This window comes from Muntiacus reevesi, chromosome 20 (genome assembly GCF_963930625.1).
Source record: "Muntiacus reevesi chromosome 20, mMunRee1.1, whole genome shotgun sequence".
Lineage (NCBI taxonomy): Eukaryota > Metazoa > Chordata > Mammalia > Artiodactyla > Cervidae > Muntiacus > Muntiacus reevesi.
Window position 1 is genome coordinate 31,500,789 of NC_089268.1, and position 16,701 is coordinate 31,517,489.

The window sequence follows — 16,701 nt, forward strand, 5'->3', positions numbered from 1 at the left end:
TTAGGTATCTTAAGCGCAAGAGTTAGGCAATATAATTGAAAGTGATTTTTCAGGCCTTGAGCAATTTACTTTTTAGTACTATACAAAAAGACCAGGATATAGCATTCACTAATATCATGTATTAGGAGTAGAGTAACTATTCTGCCAAAATGTTTACATGAGGCAGTATCATAGTGATACTTTGAATGTAATATAATCTTTTGTACAAGTACATTCTAGCTCATATATTTCTATATCTAAATGCATTTTAGAGATTATTTTGTATTATTCTATTCCATGTGAAGTGAGTCGTTCAGTCCTGTCTGACTCTTTGTGACCCCATGGACTATATAGTCCATGGAATTGTCCAGGCCAGAATACTGGATTGGGTAGCCTTTCCATTCTCCTGGGGATCTTCCCAACCCAAGGATAGAACCCAGGTCTCCTGCATTGCAGGCAGATTCTATACCAGCTGAGCCACAAGAGAAGCCACTATTACCTGTGATGTATCTGCATATCCAGTTATGTAGAATTATGAGAGACATATTTAAAATAAGCTTTCTCCCTTTGTCTACATCTTTCTTACTCTTTCTACACACTCTCCCTTGATTTCCCTCTTTCCTACTTTCTCTAAAATGTACATGTATAATGATCATACTTTAATCCTATTAAACTCTATCTGGAATAGGCACTTGATATGTAAGATTGATGCAAACCAAGGTTCATTATTTGATCTTAGTATTATTATGTATTATTTTCTTATATTAATTATCAATATATAACTTTTTGTGATAATATAGAGCTCAATTTCACTAGGTACATCATTAATTCAAGTAGTTGCATATAAATCAAATGACCATGTGTTTGAACATGACAAATTTTCCTCTTTATCCCTGCACTTTTTGGGGAAGATACCTTTAATAAATTGCTAAATGCTTGATTTGACAGGAGCCAAGTGTTAACAAAGGATGGAACAGAGAAATGAAAGTTCTTTCACTGGATTTATCTTACTGGGCTTCTCTGACAGGCTTCAACTTGAGCTAGTCCTCTTTGTGGTCCTTTTGATCTTCTACATCTTCACTTTGCTGGGAAACACAACCATCATTGCATTGTCCTACTTGGACACACGTCTTCACACCCCTATGTACTTTTTCCTCTCTAACCTGAGCTTTCTGGACATGTGCCACACCACCAGCATTGTTCCCCAGTTCCCATTTAATCTCAGTGGAGCAGACAAATCCATTTCCTTTGGTGGATGTATAGTTCAAATGTACATCTCTCTGGCGTTGGGAGGTACAGAATGTATTCTCCTAGGAGTTATGGCATTTGACCGCTATGCAGCTGTTTGCAGGCCCCTTCACTACACGGTAATCATGCACCCCCGTCTGTGTGCTCTGATGGCTTCTGCTTCATGGATCACTGGTTTTGCCAACTCCTTATTGCAGAAAGAGCTTGTCTTCCTTTTACCTCGTTGTGGAAGAAATAAATTAGACCACTTCTTTTGTGAGGTCTCTCATTCTCTCAAACTTGCCTGTGTTGACATCACCGTGAATGTGTATGTGATCTTCTTTGCTGGTGTCATCATGCTTCTCACACCTGTTGCATTAATCATGTTCTCCTATGGTCGGATTGTCAGGGCGGTCTTAAGAATCAAGTCCACTGCAGGGCAGAGAAAAGCATTTGGCACGTGTGGATCCCACCTCATGGTGGTCTCCCTGTTCTTTGGCACAGCCATCTATGTGTATTATCAGCCCAGCAGCAACAACTCCCAGGATCAGGACAAGTTCATGTCTCTTCTACACTGTCATTATCCCCATGACCAACCCCTTCATTTATACGCTGAGGAACAGGGATATGAAGGGAGCGATGAAGAAGGTGCTTTGGAAGGACTCTGACTCCAGATGATGGCTGAGGAGGACAGTTTGATGGATGGGTCTTGAACACCAGTGCTCTTTAGATGTATGTGTGTTTCCCTTAAGAGTCATCTAAAATTCCCTCTGACAATTCCCAATGAAGGGAATTGGTTTACTTCATTCCTGTTGAAAAGTTAGTGTTCAGATTTTAAGTTCATGTATTCATTTCAACTTCCAGAGATGCTGATTCAGTGTTCTGACAGTATCTGCTTTGTAATTACTGTTTTAAAAATCTCCAATAACTTTTCTTGTTTGCACTCCCATTTGGGTACATTGTTCCACATCTATTTGCAAAAAGACATGGGTCTATATTACATGAAGCATAAATTACAACATAAAACCACCAGAACACTGTAAGAAATATTATTAATAATATTTTCTAGGAGTTACTAGGAGATACTATTCATTCTTTTATACTGGTCATGGCTATACTAAAATTCCATGGTTTGATGGTTTGATCAGATGTTTTTCACTGCTGTAGGTGGAGCACTTGTGGGGAAAATAAAGATGAATCTCCAAGAAAATCTTGCTGCATTAATCCCAGTAAAGCCATTCAGACATCAGGTGCAACTGTACCCTCAGCAGTGCAGCAGCCCTATTGTGGAGGAGCATCTCAGAGAAGACGGCGCATAGGACTCACTGAGCGAAGGGGATGATGCGCTGCTGGCAGGGACAGTTGTAGCCCTTCGGTGGTGAGAACACCAGGTAGTTCTTATGCATTTTTGTACACAGCAGAAGAAAAACACTGATGTGAGGTACAATGTTGGTTATTTTAACTTTGTGAAACACCTAGTTCCTCTCTAAAATGAGATTTTTAAATGAGGAAATTTTGAGGGCATTATATCTGAGTAGCATAGCACCCAAGTTCTACTGCATATTCTACACATTTTAGCTACTGTGATGCAGCAAAAGTTTCAAAGGGTAAAATATGTTTAGATTATTCTCATCATGCCATTTTATAAACTCTTTGATTTAGGCATCAATTGGTTAAGACCTTAGAATCTCTCCTCTGCCAAATGTCCCATGAAATTCAGATTTAGTCAAGTATAAAAGTATTGAAAATGGCCCCCAATTCCCAGGAAATCCCATGTATGGTGGAGATATCCTCAGACTCATCAGTAGGTAATTGAAAAAATGAAATATTGTTCTATTAATTTAAAAAAAAACGCGTAAGCTTTAGTATAGTTCTCTATTTGTGAAATAACTGTCACAGAGTTCTGAATTATGAGTAACAAAATAAACATTCCAAAAAAATTAATCTGCCATACTAACTGTTAGATCCCTATTCTAGCTCAGTTTATAGCATACATGTATTTTCAGGTATGGATTCTATTTTTTTGTGTAAGTTAAATGGCACAAATAGTGTATTTTTCTCTTGAGGTTAGAGCTTTGATTGTGCCATCATCAAAGAAATATTTATGATTTTTGGTAGATTTTCCCAGCATTTACCAGTAGGTAAGTAATTACATTTATGTCTCCTAGTGGAGACAAAAGCATGGCAACTATCACACAGTTCCCTAGCTAGCAGCTAACCATCTTCCTGGGTCCTGAACCCACTCAAAGAATTTGCCTGAGAAGTGGTCTTGCACCTGGAAAGGGCAGTGTGGGGAAGTTATATACAGGGTCAAGATTCTATCTATACTCCTAACAGCACCACACTCTTCACCCTTGAATTAAACACTTGTGAAACCAAGTATTTTGGCCCCACAGTAATGCTGAACATATACCTGATTAAAAGCAGTTTGGAGTGCTGTGTACTCTGAATGGTGAGAAATTTGCCCCTTTCCTTATTACTCAATTAGGTCTTGATAGTTATGCGCAAGTAGTCACTTAAAAATCCCTCAATGATACTTACTTTGGTACAGAAACCCTCAAGGTCACATGAAGTCACAAAGCCTATTTTCTTGAGTGAGCAGCTGCTTGTCTGCTCCTAAGGACTGCCACAAAACAGACTTATTTGTTTTAAGCAAATGCTTGAGCATCATTTGGATGTGTATATTCCTTCAGAATAAATTACAGATAATAAATGTATCTAGATCCCAGGCTAAAATAATAAAAGAAAGATCACTTAAAAGATACCACGTACCTAAAATTCAGTTCTGTTTTGTAACTTTTTCAATGATATCTACCTTTCCAAGCTTTCCCTCTTTAGTTCCCAGAACAGGGATTGAACCCATGCCCCCTGCAGAAGAAGCAGGGAGCCTATACCCTGGAACACTAGGGCATTCCCTCCTTTTGAATTCTTTTTTTTTTTTTTTTTTTTTTTTTTTTTTTTTTTTTTTTTTTAATATTATTTTATTAGTTGGAGGCCAATCACTTTACAACATTTCAGTGGGTTTTGTCATACATTGACATGAATCAGCCATATAGTTACATGTATTCCCCATCCCGATCCCCCCTCCCACCTCCCTCCCCACCCGACTCCTCAGGGTCCTCCCAGTGCACCAGGCCCGAGCACCTGACTCATGTATCCCACCTGGGCTGGTGGTCCGTTTCACCATAGATAATATACATGCTGTTCTTTCAAAACATCCCACCCTCACGTTCTCCCCCAGAGTTCAAAAGTCTGTTCTGTATTTCTGTGTCTCTTTTTCTGTTTTGCATATAGGGTTATCGCCACCATCTATCTAAATTCCGTATATATGTGTTAGTATACTGTAATGTTCTTTATCTTTCTGACTTACTTCACTCTGTATAATGGGCTCCAGTTTCATCCATCTCATTAGAACTGATTCAAATGAATTCTTTTTAACGGCTGAGTAATATTCCATGGTGTATATGTACCACAGCTTCCTTATCCATTCATCTGCTGATGGGCATCTAGGTTGCTTCCATGTCCTGGCTATTATAAACAGTGCTGCGATGAACATTGGGGTGCACGTGTCTCTTTCAGATCTGGTTTCCTCAGTGTGTATGCCCAGAAGTGGTATTGCTGGGTCATATGGCAGTTCTATTTCCAGTTTTTTAAGAAATCTCCACACTGTTTTCCATAGTGGCTGTACTAGTTTGCATTCCCACCAACAGTGTAAGAGGGTTCCCTTTTCTCCACACCCTCTCCAGCATTTATTGCTTGTAGACTTTTGGATAGCAGCCATCCTGACTGGCGTGTAATGGTACCTCATTGTGGTTTTGATTTGCATTTCTCTGATGATGAGTGATGTTGAGCATCTTTTCATGTGTTTGTTAGCCATCTGTATGTCTTCTTTGGAGAAATGTCTGTTTAGTTCTTTGGCCCATTTTTTGATTGGGTCGTTTATTTTTCTGGAATTGAGCTTCAGGAGTTGCTTGTATATTTTTGAGATTAATCCTTTGTCTGTTTCCTCATTTGTTATTATTTTCTCCCAATCTGAGGGCTGTCTTTTCACCTTAATTATAGTTTCCTTTGTTGTGCAAAAGCTTTTAATTTTCATTAAGTCCCATTTGTTTATTTTTGCTTTTGTTTCCAATATTCTGGGAGGTGGGTCATAGAAGATCTTGCTGTGATTTATGTCGGAGAGTGTTTTGCCTATGTTCTCCTCTAGGAGTTTTATAGTTTCTGGTCTTACATTTAGATCTTTAATCCATTTTGAGTTTATTTTTGTGTATGGTGTTAGGAAGTGTTCTAGTTTCATTCTTTTACAAGTGGTTAACCAGTTTTCCCAGCACCACTTGTTAAAGAGATTGTCTTTTTTCCATTGTATATCCTTGCCTCCTTTGTCAAAGATAAGCTGTCCATAGGTTCGTGGATTTATCTCTGGGCTTTCTATTCTGTTCCATTGATCTATATTTCTGTCTTTGTGCCAGTACCATACTGTCTTGATGACTGTGGCTTTGTAGTAGAGTCTGAAGTCAGGCAGGTTGATTCCTCCAGTTCCATTCTTCTTTCTCAAGATTACTTTGGCTATTCGAGGTTTTTTGTATTTCCATACAAATTGTGAAATTATTTGTTCTAATTCTGTGAAAAATACCGTTGGTAGCTTGATAGGGATTGCATTGAATCTATAGATTGCTTTGGGTAGAATAGCCATTTTGACAATATTGATTCTTCCAATCCATGAACACGGTATGTTTCTCCAACTGTTTGTGTCCTCTTTGATTTCTTTCATCAGTGTTTTATAGTTTTCTATGTATAGGTCTTTTGTTTCTTTAGGTAGATATACTCCTAAGTATTTTATTCTTTTTGTTGCAATGGTGAATGGTATTGTTTCCTTAATTTCTCTTTCTGTTTTTTCATTGTTAGTGTATAGGAATGCAAGGGATTTCTGTGTGTTAATTTTATATCCTGCAACTTTACTATATTCATTAATTAGCTCTAGTAATTTTCTGGTAGAGTCTTTAGGGTTTTCTATGTAGAGGATCATGTCATCTGCAAACAGCGAGAGTTTCACTTCTTCTTTTCCTATCTGGATTCCTTTTATGTCTTTTTCTGCTCTGATTGCTGTGGCCAAAACTTCCAACACTATGTTGAATAGTAGTGGTGAGAGTGGGCATCCTTGTCTTGTTCCTGATTTCAGAGGAAATGCTTTCAATTTTTCACCATTGAGGGTGATGCTTGCTGTGGGTTTGTCATATATAGCTTTTATTATGTTGAGGTATGTTCCTTCTATTCCTGCTTTCTGGAGAGTTTTAATCATAAATGAGTGTTGAATTTTGTCAAAGGCTTTCTCTGCATCTATTGAGATAATCATATGTTTTTTATCTTTCAATTTGTTAATGTGGTGTATTACGTTGATCGATTTGCGGATATTAAAGAATCCTTGCATTCCTGGGATAAAGCCCACTTGGTCATGGTGTATGATTTTTTTAATATGTTGTTGGATTCTGTTTGCTAGAATTTTGTTAAGGATTTTTGCATCTATGTTCATCAGTGATATTGGCCTGTAGTTTTCTTTTTTTGTGGCATCTTTGTCTGGTTTTGGAATTAGGGTGATGGTGGCCTCATAGAATGAGTTTGGAAGTTTACCTTCTTCTGCAATTTTCTGGAAGAGTTTGAGTAAGATAGGTGTTAGCTCTTCTCTAAATTTTTGGTAGAATTCAGCTGTGAAGCCATCTGGTCCTGGGCTTTTGTTTGCTGGAAGATTTCTGATTACAGTTTCGATTTCCTTGCTTGTGATGGCTCTGTTAAGATCTTCTATTTCTTCCTGGTTCAGTTTTGGAAAGTTATACTTTTCTAAGAATTTGTCCATTTCATCCAAGTTGTCCATTTTATTGGCATAGAGCTGCTGGTAGTAGTCTCTTATGATCCTTTGTATTTCAGTGTTGTCTGTTGTGATCTCACCCTTTTCATTTCTTATTTTGTTAATTTGGTTCTTCTCTCTTTGTTTCTTAATGAGTCTTGCTAATGGTTTGTCAATTTTGTTTATTTTTTCAAAAAACCAGCTTTTAGCTTTGTTGATTTTTGCTATGGTCTCTTTAGTTTCTTTTGCATTTATTTCTGCCCTAATTTTTAAGATTTCTTTCCTTCTGCTAACCCTGGGGTTCTTCATTTCTTCCTTCTCTAATTGTTTTAGGTGTAGAGTTAGGTTATTTATTTGGCTTTTTTCTTGTTTCTTGATGTGTGCCTGTAATGCTATGAACCTTCCCCTTAGCACTGCTTTTACAGTGTCCCATAGGTTTTGGGTTGTTGTGTTTTCATTTTCTTTTATTTCTATGCACATTTTGATTTCTTTTTTGATTTCTTCTATGATTTGTTGGTTATTCAGAAGCGTGTTATTTAGCCTCCATATGTTGGAATTTTTAACAATTTTTTTCCTGTAATTGAGATCTAATCTTACTGCACTGTGGTCAGAAAAGATGACTGGAATGATTTCAATTTTTTTGAATTTTCCAAGACCAGATTTATGGCCCAGGATGTGATCTATTCTGGAGAAGGTTCCGTGTGCACTTGAGAAAAAGGTGAAGTTGATTGTTTTGGGGTGAAATGTCCTATAGATATCAATTAGGTCTAGCTGGTCCATTGTATCATTTAAGGTTTGTGTTTCCTTGTTGATTTTCTGTTTAGTTGATCTATCCATGGTTGTGAGTGGGGTATTAAAGTCTCCCACTATTATTGTGTTACTATTAATTTCCTCTTTCATACTCGTTAGTGTTTGCCGTACATATTGCGGTGCTCCTATGTTGGGTGCATATATATTTATAATTGTTATATCTTCTTCTTGGATTGATCCTTTGATCATTATGTAGTGACCTTCTTTGTCTCTTTTCACATCCTTTATTTGAAAGTCTATTTTATCTGATATGAGTATTGCGACTCCTGCTTTCTTTTGGTCTCCGTTTGCGTGAAATATTTTTTTCCAGCCCTTCACTTTGAGTCTGTATGTGTCCCTTGTTTTGAGGTGGGTCTCTTGTAGACAGCATATATAGGGGTCTTGTTTTTGTATCCATTCAGCCAATCTTTGTCTTTTGGTTGGGGCATTCAACCCATTTACATTTAAGGTAATTATTGATAGGTGTGGTCCCGTTGTCATTTACTTTGTTGTTTTGGGTTCACGTTTATACAACCTTTCTGCATTTCCTGTCTAGAGAAGATCCTTTAGCATTTGTTGAAGAGCTGGTTTGGTGGTGCTGAATTCTCTCAGCTTTTGCTTGTCTGTAAAGCTTTTGAATTCTCCTTCATATCTGAATGAGATCCTTGCTGGGTACAGTAATCTAGGTTGTAGGTTATTCTCTTTCATTACTTTCAGTATGTCCTGCCATTCCCTTCTGGCCTGGAGGGTTTCTATTGATAGATCAGCTGTTATCCTTATAGGAATCCCTTTGTGTGTTATTTGTTGTTTCTCCCTTGCTGCTTTTAGTATTTGTTCTTTGTGTTTGATCTTTGTTAATTTGATTAATATGTGTCTTGGGGTGTTTCGCCTTGGGTTTATCCTGTTTGGGACTCTCTGGGTTTCTTGGACTTGGGTGGCTATTTCCTTCCCCATTTTAGGGAAGTTTTCAGCTATTATCTCCTCGAGTATTTTCTCATGGCCTTTCTTTTTGTCTTCTTCTTCTGGAACTCCTATGATTCGAATGTTGGGGCGTTTCACATTGTCCCAGAGGTCCCTGAGGTTGTCCTCATTTCTTTTGATCCTTTTTTCTTTTTTCCTCTCTGCTTCATTTATTTCCACCATTTTATCTTCTACCTCACTTATTCTATCTTCTGTCTCCGTTATTCTACTCTTGGTTCCCTCCAGAGTGTTTTTGATCTCATTCATTGCATTATTCATTTTCAATTGACTCTTTTTTATTTCTTCTAGATCTTTATTAAACATTTCTTGCATCTTTTCAATCTTTGTCTCCAGGCTATTTATCTGTACCTCCATTTTGCTTTCAAGATTTTGGATCATTTTTATTATCATTATTCTAAATTCTTTTTCAGGTAGATTCCCTATCTCCTCCTCTTTTGTTTGACTTGGTGGGCCCTTTTCATGTTCCTTTACCTGTTGGGTATTTCTCTGCCTTTTCATCTTGTTTAGATTGCTGTGTCTGGAGTGGGCTTTCTGTATTCTGGAGGTCTGTGGTTCCTTTTTATTGTGGAGGTTTTACCCAGTGGGTGGGGTTAGACGATTGGCTTGTCAAGGTTTCCTGATTAGCGAAGCTTGCGTCAGTGTTCTGGTGTGCGGATCTTGATTTCTTCTCTTTGGATAGCAATGGAGTGCCCAGTAATGAGTTTTGAGATGGGTCTATGTGTTAGGTGTGACCTTGGGCAGTCTGTATGTTGACGTTCAGGGCAATGTTCCTGCGTTGCTGGAGAATTTGCGTGGTATGTCGTGCTCTAGAACTTATTGGCTCTTGGGTGGTGGTTGGTTTCGTTGCAGGTATGGAGGCTTTTGTAGGGTCACTTATTACTTAAAGATTCATGTAGTCAGGAGTTTTCTGGTGTTCTCAGGTTTTGGGCTTAAGTCTCCTGCTTCTGGATTTCAGTTTTATTCTTCCTATAGTCTCAGGACTTCTCCAACTATACAGCACTGATAATAAAACTTCTATGTTAATGGTGGAAAGTTTCTCCCCCGTTAGGGATACCCAGAGAGGTTCACCGAGTTACATGGAGAAGAGGAGAGGGAGGAGGGAGATAGAGATGGGCAGGAGGAGAAAGAGGGGGACTCAAGAGGAGAGAGACAGATCTACGAAGTTGTCTGATCCCAGAGTGTTCTCCGTAGCCCAGACACCCACAAAGATTCACAGAATTGGATTGGGAAGAGAAGGGGGAAGGAGGAAATAGAGGTGTTCTGAGGTAGAAAACAGAGTCAAGATTGGGAGAGAATAATCAACACACTCGTGAATAAAAATGGGAGCTGAATATTGGATTCTTAAATGTTCACAATTTATATCATATACTGAAAAACAAAAATTAAAAATCTAGAGTAGAGGTTAGACTCTTAAAAATACTATATTAAAAACAAAAACCAAAACACACAAAAGAAATTTTAGAAATATATATGAAGTTTGGTATAAAAATAGGGCTTCTCTTCTTTTTTTTTTTTTTTTTTTCTTCCCTTTCTCTTTCTTCTGTAAGGTTATAGTGGATTGAAAATGAAAATTAAGGCGTAGTAAAAGGAGTGCTAGAGGGCTTTAAAAGAAATAAGAGAAAAAGAAAAAGAAAATAGAAGAGAAGAAAAAAGAAAAGAAAAAAAGAAGAAAAAAAAAAAAAAAAGAAAAAAGAATGAGAAAAAAAATTGTTTTGCGTAATTAAAAAAAATCGTAAAAATCTATGAAAATGAAAGTTAAGGAGTAATGGGGGAGTAATAAGGAATTTTTAAAGGAAAATAAAAGAGAACCAAGAAAAAAGAAAGAAAAAAAATTTTTTTTTTTCCTTACTTAAAAAAAAAAAAAAAAAAAGAAAAAGAAAAAATATATCTAGGAGTTTCCCTGGAGCTGTTGCGGTCAGTGTGGGTTCGGCTCAGCTTCAGATAGCTCCTCGTTCCAGCTTACACTTCTCGATATCTACAGGCCCTTCCGGTGTAGTCAGTCCGTGGTTTCTTCAGGGATTTTAATCTGTTACACCGGTCCCTTTGTTTATTTGGGTTCTGTTGCCGGTCTCTCTTCCGCGCCTAATTTCCGCCCTGACACACGGGGCGGAGGTGGATTCTTATTCAGGTAGCTAGTTCCGTCGCGCTGCGGCGAGGGGCTGTGCGGGGAGGGACCGGCGCTCCCGGGAGAGGCTTGCGCTCTTTTCTCGATCTGCGCTGCTCAGGCTCCGGGCTGCTCCGTCTGAAGCGCGCGCCACGCTGCGCGCGGCTCCAGCCCTCGGGCGATTCACAAAAGCGCGGCACACAAAGCCGGGCCCGCGCTCCGTCCCCACGCCGCCCGAGCGGCCCAGGCAGCCAGGCGCTTGACGGGCGCTCTCTCCCCGGGTGCGGCGCGTCCTCTGCCCCGCGCGGTCCCAGTCTCAGTCCCCGCCGGCGCCAGTCGGGAGCGCGCGCCCTCTGCCCTCCGTGTCCCCAGCCGCAGTTCCCGCCCGCGCCGGTCAGGCGCCCGCGCCCTCCGTCTCGCCGCGACCCTCCCGGCGGGCTTCGGCCGCCCAGAATCTCGGTCCCTTTGTTCTGCGAACGGCCGGCAGTGTGTTCGGGCCGGTTAATTTTCTGTCTCTTTTGCTGTCCCACAGTTCAAGTTGGCAACTCACAAAAGCTCCCTCTGATTGTCCTCAGGGTGCTCAGGCCCGGATCCAGCCCCAAGTAATGCCGCCCGCTCCTCTCCGTTCCGTCCCCACTTGCTGGTGGCGGATGCGGGCGTCTGGGGTACTTTTCTGCTGGGAGTTGCTTTTAGGCTCTTAATCTGTGGGTTTTATTTATTGTATCCCTCCCAGTCAGATTCAAACTCTTGAGATTCCAACACTTCCCCCAGGCCCGCCAGAGCGAGGGTTTCCCGGTGTCTGGGAACGTCCTCTATTAAGTCCCTTCCCGGGACGGATCTCCGTCCTTAGCTCTTTTGTTTCGCTTTTTATCTTTTATATTTTGTCCTACCTCCTTTCGAAGACAATGGGCTGCTTTTCTGGGCGCCTGATGACCTCAGCTAGCGATCAGAAGTTGTTTTGTGAAGTTTGCTCTGCGTTCAGTTATTTTTTTGATGAATTTCTAGGAGAGAAAGTGGTCTCTCCGTCCTACTCCTCCGCCATCTTGGCTCCTCCCCTTGAATTCTTAATATCTGTGAAATGGCTGCAGTGGGTGTACCCAGGCCTTGGTTACATTGTTTGATCCCATCTGTAGTTTGAACTGTCAATATGCCCAAGAGCAAGTCATAATCTTTCATCATTTTTGCCTCCTGAGGAATTCAAGGTGAACACAGTGTGCTCAGCAATGTGTCACCTTGGAAGACTGAAGTGTCAGTCAGAATCCCACAAAACACAATTCCTTTATGTATTTATTGTAATTGGAGGCTAATTACTTTACAATACTGTGGTGGTTTTTGCCATACATTCACATGAATCAGTCATGGTTGTACATGTGTTCCCCATCCTGACCCTCCCTCCCACCTCCCTCCCCATCCCATCCCTTAGGGTCACCCCAGTGCATCAGCCCTGAGCACCCTGCCTCCTGCATTGAACCTGGACTGGCGATCTGTTTCACAGATGATAATATACATGTTTCAATGCTATTCTGTCAAATCATCCCACCCTCACCTTCTTCCACAGAGTCCAAAAGTCTGTTCTTTATATCTGTGTCTCTTTTGCTGTCTTACATATAGGGTCATTGCTACAATCTTTCTAAATTCCATATATATGCATTAATATACTGTATTGGTGTTTTTCTTTCTGACTTACTTTGCTCTATATAATAGGCTCCAGTTTCATCCACCTCATTAAAACTAATTAAAATGCATTCTTTTTAATAGATGAGTAATATTCCATTGTGTATATGTACCACAGCACATTCGTCTGCCGATGGACATCTAGGCTACTTCCATGTCCTGGCTATTGTAAACAGTGCTGCGATGAACATTGGGGTAAACGTGTCTCTTTGAATTCTGGTTTCCTCGGGAAACAGTTCTTACCAGCACCAGATTGACTAACAATTAGAAAATAATACAAAACAAGAGCAACAACATGTGCAATGTTTGTGAGGCCCCAAACCAGTAAGACACTGCTTCCTGAATTTATGTTTTTAAAATAGAATATATGAAATAAATTAGGGACTCTCACTTGTTTAACTTGTATCGTACAAGTCAGCACAAGGAAGGCTTGAGAGTTTCTCGCTTGATATGTGTCCTCACCTTTGCAGTCGTGTTCTGGCTTTAGGACTTTTATTCATTAGAACAACTGTAGTCTGTATACTGTAGGTTTATCACACTCTAAACAGACCCTATCCACCCTGCTAAAAACATTACTAGAATGGTAACCAGCATATAGCGACCACTGTAATATCCTCATTTATCTCCTAGTCAGTAGATTTCAGTGTTAACTGTTTGCCCAGGGTTCAACTCTAACCAGGGTCACTGAGGATGGAAGAACAGATTATAGTTCTCTGTCAACACTTTCTTCTGTAGGGGCGATCTTTTGTGCTGCCTGTTTGTATTATGATTGAGAGCTTCTTCCGTCTTTTCAGTATTGTAGCATGGTTCAAACTTGATTTGGCAGACTCAGGGAACCACGGTGTACAGAAATGTCTTGTGAACACTGTTTCCTGGGAAGGGGCGCTCTGTGTAAATGCAGAAACGAAAAGTTGTACGTCTCCTGAATCAGAGGGTTCAGGGGACGGTGTCCCTGAGGCAGCTGTAGGGATTGGGTATTCATGCTCCTTTTAAACAATCTGTTCTGCTGGTTTACATTGTTTGGTGGATTCTTTTAACCTTTTGTAGTGAATTAAATCCACAGTGTCTTTAGAAGCTGCAAGTTCTAATTAGGTGACCATTTCGGAGGATAATTTTAGCCTCTTCTGAGAGTGAAACTCTTCAGTTTTGAGATGTGAAAGTTGCTCCATCGTGTCCAACTCTTTGTGACCTGATGGACTGTAGCCCTCAAGGCTCCTCTGTCCATGGCATTCCTCAGGTAAGAATACTGGAGTGGGTTGCCATTTCCTTCTCCAGGGGATCTTCCTGACCCAGGGGTCTTCCTTGGGGGTTGAACCTGGGTTTCTTGCATTGCAAGCAGATATTTTACCATCTGAGTCACCAGGGAAGCTGTTGCTATACCTGTGGCTTTAGTCTCAGTGAAGCATCTTAAGCATTTCCAGTGATTAGGTTATTGGGGATATTCACAATCAACAGAATGTCACTGTTGGTTGTTTAAACCTTTCTCAGGAACCCTGTCCTGATTTTGTGTCAGCTGGTCACAAGTAGTGCTTCAGTTCAGTTGCTCAGTCGTGTCCAACTCTTTGCGACCCCATGAACCACAGCATGCCAGGCCTCCCTGTCCTTCACCAACTCCTGGAGTCTACCTAAACCCATGTCCATTTAGTCGGTGATGCCATCCAACCATCTCATCCTCAGTCATCCCTTTCTCCTCCTGCCCTCAATCTTTCCCAGCATCAGGGTCTTTTCCAATGAGTCAGCTCTTCGCATCAGGTGGCCAAAGTATTGGGGTTTCAGCTTCAACATCAGCCCTTCCAATTAACACACAGGACTGATCCCCTTTAGGATGGACTGGTTGGATCTCTTTGCAGTCCAAGGGACTCTCAAGAGTCTTCTCCAACACCACAGTTCAAAAGCATCAATTCTTCGGCACTCAGCTTTCTTCACAGTCCAACTCTCACATCCATACATGACCACTGGAAAAACCATAGCCTTGACTAGACAAACCTTTGTTGGCAAAGTAATGCCTCTGCTTTTCAATATGCTGTCTAGGTTGGTCATAATTTTCCTTCCATGGAGTAAGCGTCTTTTAATTTCATTGCTGCAATCACCATCTGCAGTGATTTTGGAGCCCAGAACAATAAAGTCTGCTACTGTTTCCACTGTTTCCTCATCTATCTGCCATGAAGTGATGGGACCAGATGCCACGATCTTCTGAACATTGAGCTTTAAGCCAATTTTTTTCACTCTCCTCTTTCACTTTCATCAAGAGGCTCTTTAGTTCTTCTTCACTTTCCACCATAAGGGTGGTGTCATCTGCATATCTGAGATTATTGATATTTCTGCCAGCAATCTTGATTCTAGCTTCAGCTTGATTCCAGCTGTGCTTCCTCCAGCCCAGTGTTTCTCATGATGTACTCTACATGTAAGTTAAATCAGCAGGGTGACAATATACAGCCTTGACATACTCCTTTTCCTATTTGGAACCAGTCTGTTGTTCCATGTTCAGTTCCAACTGTTGCTTCCTGACCTGCATACAGGTCTCAAGAGGCAGGTCAGGTGGTCTGGTATGCCCATCTCTTTCAGAATTGCCCACAGTTTATTGTGATCCACACAGTCAAAGGCTTTGGCATAGTCAGTAAAGCAGAAATAGACGTTTTTTTTCGACGATCCATCGGATGTTGGCAATTTCTAAATCCAGGTTGAACATCTGAAAGTGCTTACTAAATATTTTTAATTCCTATTTCATGCAATTGAGGATTGTTAAATAGTCTCCCAAGATTCTCTTTAGAACCTTTCTTTATGATGCCTCCACTCATTGAGAATTCTGTTTGGTTTAATATAAATAAAGTGAGCACCATAGCCATCAATGTGTCATTTTTATCATGAGATCAACCTCTCTCTGAATTTACTCCCCATCTTGGGAAAAGTCTCCAGTACTTCCCAAAGAATATTTCTCCTCATGTTCCTCCACAGCATGTTCTATTTTGGTTTCTATTTGGCTGTAAATAACACACATTACTATGTTATAACACATAGCCGGATGTGCACATCCGCAAATATGCACTCTATATGCTACCACTTTTAGATCTATCTCTTAACTCTTTCCTGAGAATGAACAATAGAAGGAAATGTCTTCTTTAGCTTATATCACTTAGAAGATATAGGTTTATATATGGTGTAATTTCAGTGTTTTCTGAAATAAGTACAAATACACACAAGTCAATGTGGTATTTTTTATTCCTGCAAGTCACATTAAAAAGAAAACTGAAAGAATTTGTTGCACTAAGGAGCTCCATGGAAGAGATCATGCTCCTTTTTCTGTTATGATGGATACACAAAATGTTAAACTTTTAGAAGTGCCATTCTTTGAGGCTCTGGATTGAAATTTGGATCACAGAGAGAAGGCAGTCTTTGTACATAGGATAAAGTTAGAGTATTTTTATTTATTAACTATGTTGAAATTTTTGTCTTAAACAATAGTGAAAATCTGACTTAGGAGAGGAAAAATAAGTAAGATAAAGCAATGAATAATGACTCTTATTTTCATTTATTTTCCTCTATATCTAATAAGATATAAATTGAGCAAGTTTAAAGAGTACAAAGTGTGATTTGATATACCTATATATTGTAAAGTGATTACTACATAGTGTAAAGCTAAGATCTTTATCTTGTCAAATATTTATTCCCCTTAAAAAATTTAAAAAGGTTTATTTCTTTGATTCCTCAGAAATTAATTTTTAGCTGAAAGTTTATACCTTTTTGCCAATATCTCCCCATTTCTTCTACCTCTTTGCCCCTGGTAACCCCCATTCTTCCCTCTGTTTGTAACAAGTTCAGTTTTTCTGATGCCACATGTTTGTGAGATCATACAGTATTTGTCTTTCTCTTCTGACTTATTTCACTGAGCATAGTGCTGTCAAGTTTCATCCATGTTATTGCAAAGGGCAGTATTTCATTCTTTCTCATTGATGAATAATATTCCTTTGGATATGCACAGAACTTTTTCTTTAGCCATTCACCTCTTTGGTCACTTATGTTTTTTCTGTATCTTGTCTGTTGTGAAAAATGAGGCCATTGAACATGGAGGTGCAGATAGATTTCATTTTATTTTGTGTACCTAGAA

The 16,701-nt window shown here is 39.8% G+C and overlaps 1 pseudogene; it reads left to right on the forward strand.

Moving 5' to 3' along the window:
• The first annotated feature begins 947 nt into the window (after positions 1 to 947).
• Positions 948 to 1,884, forward strand: LOC136151111 (putative olfactory receptor 2B8; annotated as a pseudogene).
• Positions 1,885 to 16,701: the final 14,817 nt, after the last annotated feature.